We start from the raw sequence: 8,589 nt of genomic DNA on the forward strand, positions 1-8,589 counted from the left end.
ATTCAACAAATTTTTTATCTACATATTAGAAAATTTGGATATAGGGTATTCAGACGTATGGAAATATATCTAGCATAATCTATCTATTATATCTATAAAAGTGAGAATGTGTGTGTGAGAGAGAGAGAAAGAGAGAGAGAGAGAACAATTCTCAACCTATATATTCAACTAATTTTTTATCTACAGATTTGAAAATGTGTATATTGGGTATTCAGACATATGTAAATATATCTGGCATAATCTATGTATTATATCTATAAAAGTGTGAATGTGAGTGATGGAAAGAGCAAAAAATTCTCAACCTATATAACCTATAAAAGTGAGAATATGTGTGAGAGAGAGAGAGAGAGAGAGAACAATTCTCAACCTATATATTCCACACATTTTTGGGCACAGATTTGGAAATTTGTATATAGGGTAGGCAGACATATAGAAATATATCTAGCATAATCTATCTATTATATCTATAAAAGTGAGAACTTGTGTGTGTGTGTGTGTGTGAGAGAGAGAGAGAACAATTCTTAACCTACATACTCAACAAATTTTTTACCTACAGTTTAGAAAATTTGTATATAGGGTATTCAGACATATGGAAATATATCTAGCATAATCTATCTATTATAACTACAAAAGTTAGAATGTGTGTGTGTGAGAGAGAGAGAGAGAACAATTCTAAACCTATATATTCAACAAATTTTTTATCTACAGATTTGAAACTTTGTATATAGGGTATTCAGACATATGGAAATATATCTAGCATAATCTATCTATTTTATCTATAAAAGTGAGAATGCGTGTGTGTGAGATAGCGAGAGAGAGAGAGAGAAAAAGAGAGAGATAAAAATTCTCAACTTATACATTCAACAAATTTTTTATCCACAGATTTGAACATTTGTATATAGGGTGTTCAGACATATAGAAATATATCTAGCATAATCTATCTATTATATGTATAAAAGTGAGAATGTGTGTGTGTGTGAGAGAGAGGACAATTGTCAACCTATGTATACAACAAATTTTTTATCTACAGATTTCAAAATTTGTATATTGGGCATTCAGACATATTTCATTATATCTGGCATAATCTGTCTATTATATCTATAAAAGTGAGAATGTGTGTGATAGAGAGAGAGAGAACAATTCTCAACCTATATACTCAACAAATTTTTATCTACAGATTTGAAAATTTGTATATAGGGTATTCAGACATATGGAAATATATCTAGCATAATCTATTATATCTATAAAAGTGAGAATGTGTGTGTGTGTGTGAGAGAGAGAGAGATAGAGAGAGAACAATTCTCAACCCATATACTCAACAAATTCTTTATCTACAGATTTTAAAATTTGTATATAGAGTATTCATACAAATAGAAATATATCTAGGATAATCTTTCTATTATATCTATAAAAGTGAGAATGTGTGTGTGTGTGAGCGAGAGAGAGAGAGAGAGAGAGAACAGTTCTCAACCTATACATTCAACAAATTTTTATATATAGGGTATTCAGAAATATCGAAATATATCTAGCATAATCTATTATATCTTTAAAAGTTAGAATGTGTGTGTGTGAGAGATAGAGAGAACAATTCTCAACCTATGCACTCTACAAATTTTTTATCTACAAATTAGAAAATTTGTATATAGGGTATTCACACATATGGAAATATATCTAGCATAATCTATCTATTATATCTATAAAAGTTAGAATGTGTGTGTGAGGTAGCCAGAGAGAGAGAGAGAGAGAGTAAGAACAATTTTCAACCTATATATTCAACAAATATTTGATCTACAGATTAGAAAATTTGTATATAGGGTATTCAGACATATGGAAATATATCTAGCATAATCTATCTATTATATCTCTAAAATTGAGAATGTGTGTGTGAGAGAGAGAGAGAGAGAACAATTTTCAACCTATATACTCAACAAATTTTTTTATCTACAGATTTGAAAATTTGTATATAGGGTATTCAGACATATGGAAATATATCTAGAGTAATCTATCTATTATATCTATAAAAGTGAGAATGCGTGTGTGTGTGAGAGAGAGCGACACAGAACAATTCTCAACCTATATATTCAACAAATTTTTTATGTACAGATCTGAAATATCACATTTGTATAGAAGTAGAAATCTTGATACCTACTCTGATACCTAATAAAAGAAAGGACACTCTTTAGGGCGGATTTTGATTATAACAAGTCACTAATAAGAAATTATAATAAACATTCTAATAATTTAAGAATTTTACCAAAATAAAATTGCATGGTAATCACCCAATTTCTGCCACAAAATTTTGATTGGCAGAACTCATAAACATAAAATATATATTTTCTAATTTCATCTTTTTTTTTTCTTTTTACATAATCTGGTTTGATGTTTTCCCAAATATTCAAATCACTATATTTTGCTGCTAAATATCAAATACAGCAACTGAGTTATTTTTATGCATCAAACAATTACATTTTCTCATTCATCCAAACTAATCACTGAACATCAATTTCATATTTTCTTCACTAAAATATTACTGTGCTTGATGTCATCAAGTGGAGCGGATCATTTTTTTTTCATTTGTTCACACATTTTTCCAATTTATATATATTTTAAAGATTCTTAGCCTATGTCATTGCATACCAATCTGTTTATTAAAAGTTAAGGTTCACTGTAAACACATATGTTACACCAAAATAAAAACGCTTCAGATAATGTCTTGATATTCAATTCAGTTTCTCACATGACATCTTATGAAGTTAGTAGAAATGTTACAGACTTTTGAATCTCAAACACTTTCAATACTGTGCACTGATATTTTCTTTTTTGCAATATAAGCACATTCATGATTTTTTTTACAAACGTTAAAAACTTTCACATTGTGTAGCAATATACTGAAACAATTATAAAAATATTTGTTTTTATTTTGAATGATGCAGGGCATCTGAAGAGAGATTTTTCTAACAAAATGAAAGTATAATTTTTAGCAATAGGTATCTAGGAAAAGGCCACTACATATGTTATAAGTTCCAAATTTCCACAACCTGGTCAATACTGGTACATGCTAGCAAATTTAGATTTGCAATTACAAAATATGATTCTAATTTTTTCCTTTGCTCTTTATTCTAACACTACACTAAGTTTACTGTGTTATTTCGCTACAGTTGATATTGTGTAGAACAATAAGAAAATCATAGTGAACAATGCATTCAACAAAATTTCACACACATTTCTAGATACCTATATCTAATAAGTTCAAAAGAAAGGACACACTTAGGGAGGTATTTTGGTGGTCAAGTCACTAAAAAGAGATTAGCTGGTTTCCCGGCATAGCCCAGGATATAATAAAGATTGACTGAAATACATGTTCTAGCTGGTTTCTAGGCGTTGCCAGGGATGTAATATAGACACATTATGTTGTATATTACCTGTTCTCTTCTCCCTAAGGTAAAACAATTTCATATACATGCTGTAAATTACCTATGCTAGGGATAAAACATGAACAATATCAGTCCTAGGGTAGATAAAACAAATAATACATAGAGATGAAAGATTCCTCTCCCCTAAGAATCAAACATATGTTCAATATCTGCTTTTGTTTTTTCATTGTTTATACGGTCCCGAGCAACGCCGGGTAGCCCTGCTAGTATTATATATATATATATATATATATATATATATATATATATATATATATATATATATACACGCACACACACACAGACACACACACACACACAGACACACACACACACACACACACACACACACACACACACACACACACACACACACACACAGGGTGGCACAAAAAAACGGGCCCCAACTCTAATTAGGCCCCGTTTCTTAATGTTTTGCTCGAATGAAATGAAACTTTGGTCATAACTAGTTTATTATATTCAAAAATCACATCAAAACACTAGGGTCTTTGGCCTTTTTTCTCCGTTGACTGTAAAATGTTAAGAAAAAACAATTGAATGCCCTCTGTTTTTTAGGGTCACCCTGTATATATATATATATATATATATATATATATATATATATATATATATATATATATATATATATATGGATGATAAAATAAGGTGGGAATAAAAATAAAATATTTAAACAGTTAAATAAAGCATTTGTTCGTTATCCTGATGCTTTTGAATCGTTTAAGATTGACCAGACTATATTAATAAAGGAAATCCAAAACTATATTAGCAATGTATAAAATGTATTTATAATTACATATAATAAAATCATAATAATAAAAAAATGAAAAAAAAAATGTAAAAATATTTTTAACCTTTATATATCTAATTTTAAATAAATAAGGATGTAAATATACTAAATACTGATCATAGTGGGGGTGATAAGTAGTTAAATGGATTAATCCGTAATCTTATAAATACAAGACTGATAAATTAAAAAATATATCCATTTGAAATGTGGAAATTAATGAATCACACAGGTAAGAAATTCATTTTTATAGTATGAAAAGGTTAGTAATTGCAATTAAGAATAGGAAATTGGATAAAATTTTTGTAACATGTCTTCTTCCTAAGTTAAGGGTGGTGGTGTTTGATCAACACTGCTTGGGAGCTATGATGTAGTATACCGTTTTGTTTTTAAATCCCCGAAATAGTGTTTCATGGTAAACAACTGATGATCCCTTGACAAATAAATTATTGGTATTATAGTAAATTCGAGAGCGAGTTGATGCAGTGCTTGCAGGTGATTAAATAACTTACTGACTAGATGGTTTTCTAACGAATGATAAAAAATATTTTTTTGTATAGTTTTAAAGGTTAAAAACTTCAAAGACTATATATATATATATATATATATATATATATATATATATATATGTGTGTGTGTGTGTGTGTGTGTGTGTGTGTGTGTGTACTTCTTCTGTACTGGTATGTAAATCGGTCTTACAAAATATTGTTAGATGTAATCTATAATGTAAATCTCATCTGTCTGTTTAAATGTATGTATGTATGTATGTATGTATGTATGCCTAAAACTTTCGACAGAGGCGACGGATTTTCACAAGATTGGGATCCTTTTGAAGCTCGACCCTTCGGACGACAAATATCGAAAAATTGGCTAAAAAATTAATTCCTTTACCCTCAACTGGGCACTTTTCTACAGGGAGGGGTCGCTTTTTCGCCGATATTTTTGAAAGTCACCCCCTCTTTTCGATTGCCTTCGATAGCCTTAATTTAAACATTTGTCATTTCCAGTTTGGCGATGGTTGCAACAGAAAAGACGTCACGTTTTTTATTGTTTTTTTTTTCACGTTCTTTTCCTCCTTCGCGGTACGGGTTTGAGTTTGTCTGCCTACTACCACTTCTTTTTTTTTGCTCAACACACACCTCCAAACACCGGGCAATGCCAGTCACCCAGGCTAGTAATTTTATAATTAAACGTTGGCTTTATATAAATCAATCACGATCAATCATTTGTTTTTCACAGGTCCAAAGAAAACACGCAAGGGGCGTAACTCATTATATGGATTTATGCTTTTTGTTCACTATTATTTATTTATTTTTTTAATTTACTATTTTCCTACAAACTGTAATCAATTCTGAATCCTGACGTGTATGTTGCTGGATCATCTATGAATCCACCTGGATCATCTACCAAATTAGAAGGAATAGATTGTTATTTTTGTATATTACTAAATCTCTGTAGTCATTACTATCAATACCCCTCCTCTAATCTATTAGATTGTATCTTACCGAGGTAAAGCGTTTCCTTTGATCTTGTATCAGTTTATTATTTTTCCCAAGCAAAATATTCCCAATCTATATGTAACATAGTCGTTACGCTCGAACCGTGTTCGTTACAGTTCAAACCTGTCGGACCCCCACGCCGTCCGGTAACGTCTGACAGTAACAAACAAACAAAAATAAATAAATCCGATTCGGCTTTTCTTTCTGTTTTAAAACAAGTCATTTATTATTGTTATTTTCTAAACAATGCCTGCTTGTTTTTTTTTTGTTTGTTTTTTTTTTTACTGGTAATTTCGTCTGCTATAAGATTAACAAAACCCTGCCGTCTAGACACCAGCTTAAAAGTCTCTCGTCGCCACCACGGGGCCACACGTCCATCTTTCCCCGGTGCTCACTTTGCTTCTCTCTTCGACCACGTGCTGTCTTTTTTTTTTCTCGTGACGCAAGCTCTCGCATACTTGCCAATGTGCATACGTGCGTTAACTGCTGCTGCTGCTGATAACATCCTCGCGAGCTATCTATTCCTCGGCTGCTGCTATTTTCACACGCGTTTATACGCGCTCTGTTACGTATATTTTTCATTCTTATCTTACTTTGTATAAATGATCTTTTTATATTACTTCTCGCAAAAAAGCAATATGCATTTTATTTTAATTATTTCAGGGATTGGCAATTGTTTCTAATTGAATATTAAATATACACTGAGTTTTCAATGTAATCCAATAATTATCTATTTAATTGAGAGAAAATAAACTGCAACAAGACTATTGCCTCTCTGCATGACAAAACAAAAACTAACCCTATTTTCTTTAGAGTATATCGAAAGTCATTAATCACTTAACATCCATTTAAGTTGCTGCTCCGTATTAACCTCTTAAAAAGAGTATCATATGCCCATCCCCTATTTTGATATCAATTTACACTTATATAAAAGTCAATGAAATATTTATTTGTGTTTATCGTACTTAAACCCGTTCATAATTTATGGGTGAATGAAATAGGCCTACTTAAATATTTATAGGATATGGATTAAGACTTCAAACCCCCCTCAAGCTATTGTTTTTTATAAAGGTGTCATATCTTATCAAGGCCCGGAGGCCACTCGAGGATTAAGGTTAATGAGTGTACAGTAGTCGATGCGAAAATATTCTAGTAATTGTTAGAAGTGTAAATTTAGTAAATTGGATTACTTAAGGGACGGCTCATCAAGAATTTGTTTATGTTGGACTTGAAGACGATCATATTGTAGTCAGTGGGAAAGCAGGAAAGCAAAACAGACTTCCACAGGGGTTCAGTTCTAAGAAATAACCTTTGTTCATGGAATCTACGTTTAGGTTTAGGCACAGATAAAGAGTGGAGGAAATTATTGATAATGATTTCAATTAGATGGGTGTTTTTCGTAAAAGTTTGGCAAGGGGGGGACTACAGATTGGAACTTAGACGTGCAGTTGCCATGAAAATAACGACAAAGCAGAGACAGGCTCGCCATACCTATTCTGTGGGAAAGAGGTTGCAGGAAAGAAAAAAAGGCCATCCCCACTAGGCTACGAAGTCTACTTTATTAATTATAATTGATATATTATAATGAAAAAAAAAAAAACTGACTTTCTATATTGATACTATTTTATCAGTCTTCCGTAAATTACTACTCAAAAAGTATCCATCAGGTTGAGTACATTCTAATACAACACCTATCTACTGTAAATAACAAATGATATTAATATTATATTTATTTACAGGTTGCCTGAAAAACCTTAAAAGTTAGATTAGAATCGAAAATTTTCTACATAAGTTTAAAATTTAAGCTAAGTGTGTAAATTTTCATTATAGCTTTAGAGTAGAACAAAAGCTACGTAAACAGAAAGTTCGCAGTGAAACGTAGTGAAGAAGCGAGAGATAGTTTTTTTCTCTTTGGCAAGTGAGCTGATTATGTTTGCTCGCTCTTTTTATGTAGTTCCGTCTTTGTTTACATTCCTCCCCTAGAGGTCATGAAAGGAGAATTTTATGCTGCCCTGTCAGTGCTGTAGAACGAGAAAGCATCAAATAATATATTTTAAACAACACAATTGTTAACGTCTATTTTCTTTCATATTCTCCGTTGTTTTATTTAACGAGCGAGAGAAAGGAAGGCGGAAACTTTAGCTGCCACATCACCACTGCGTTCATAATCAACTGCTTAAGTCGAGTCATACCAAAGACTTTAAAAAGTTTATAGTAAAATTAGAACAACGTGTACAGGAAGTTAGATTGCGGGACGAAATCCAAAATGGCACGTAAAACATTTTCTCTTCGGCAGGTGAAATTATTGAGTTTAATTACCTTTCTTAAAGCTCCATCATTGTTCCCCCGCCTAGTATATATGCGTATAATCCAATGACTTAATGATGGTCTGCTTTTCAAAATGGCCGTTCGATTCCTTCGCTTCAAGTAGTAACAAAATACATTTTTGTTTCGATGAAACTAAATTATTTTTTTTCTACACAATAACGAGTAAAGTAGTCTATTTGACATAGTGATAAGTTCGTTCGCTAATGAGCCGAGAATCCAAGGTTCAATCCCTTGTAGAATGATACCATTTCTTTATTTTAATGGTACTTGACTGTCCCTTATTAAACGTCTAACATAATAAGGTGATAATCAAGGATAAGTGGAAAAGATGATGGTGTAGTAGCTAATGAAAATAGAGCCTTTGTGTTGCCATCGACTGTGGTCGACCACTTTACTTTCACAATATCAAGTCTGCATGAACTTTACTAATTTTCTCGTGAATATCCAACAAAGAAGGAAATACGTTAATTTACGCAAGTTTTACAAGCAAATACACAATTCATAAGAATCAATATAAGTACAAAGAGAGAAGCAAAACAACTCG

Source organism: Euprymna scolopes, chromosome 2, assembly GCF_053919585.1.
Source record: "Euprymna scolopes isolate OS-2025 chromosome 2, ASM5391958v1, whole genome shotgun sequence".
NCBI classification, from domain to species: Eukaryota; Metazoa; Mollusca; class Cephalopoda; order Sepiida; family Sepiolidae; genus Euprymna; species Euprymna scolopes.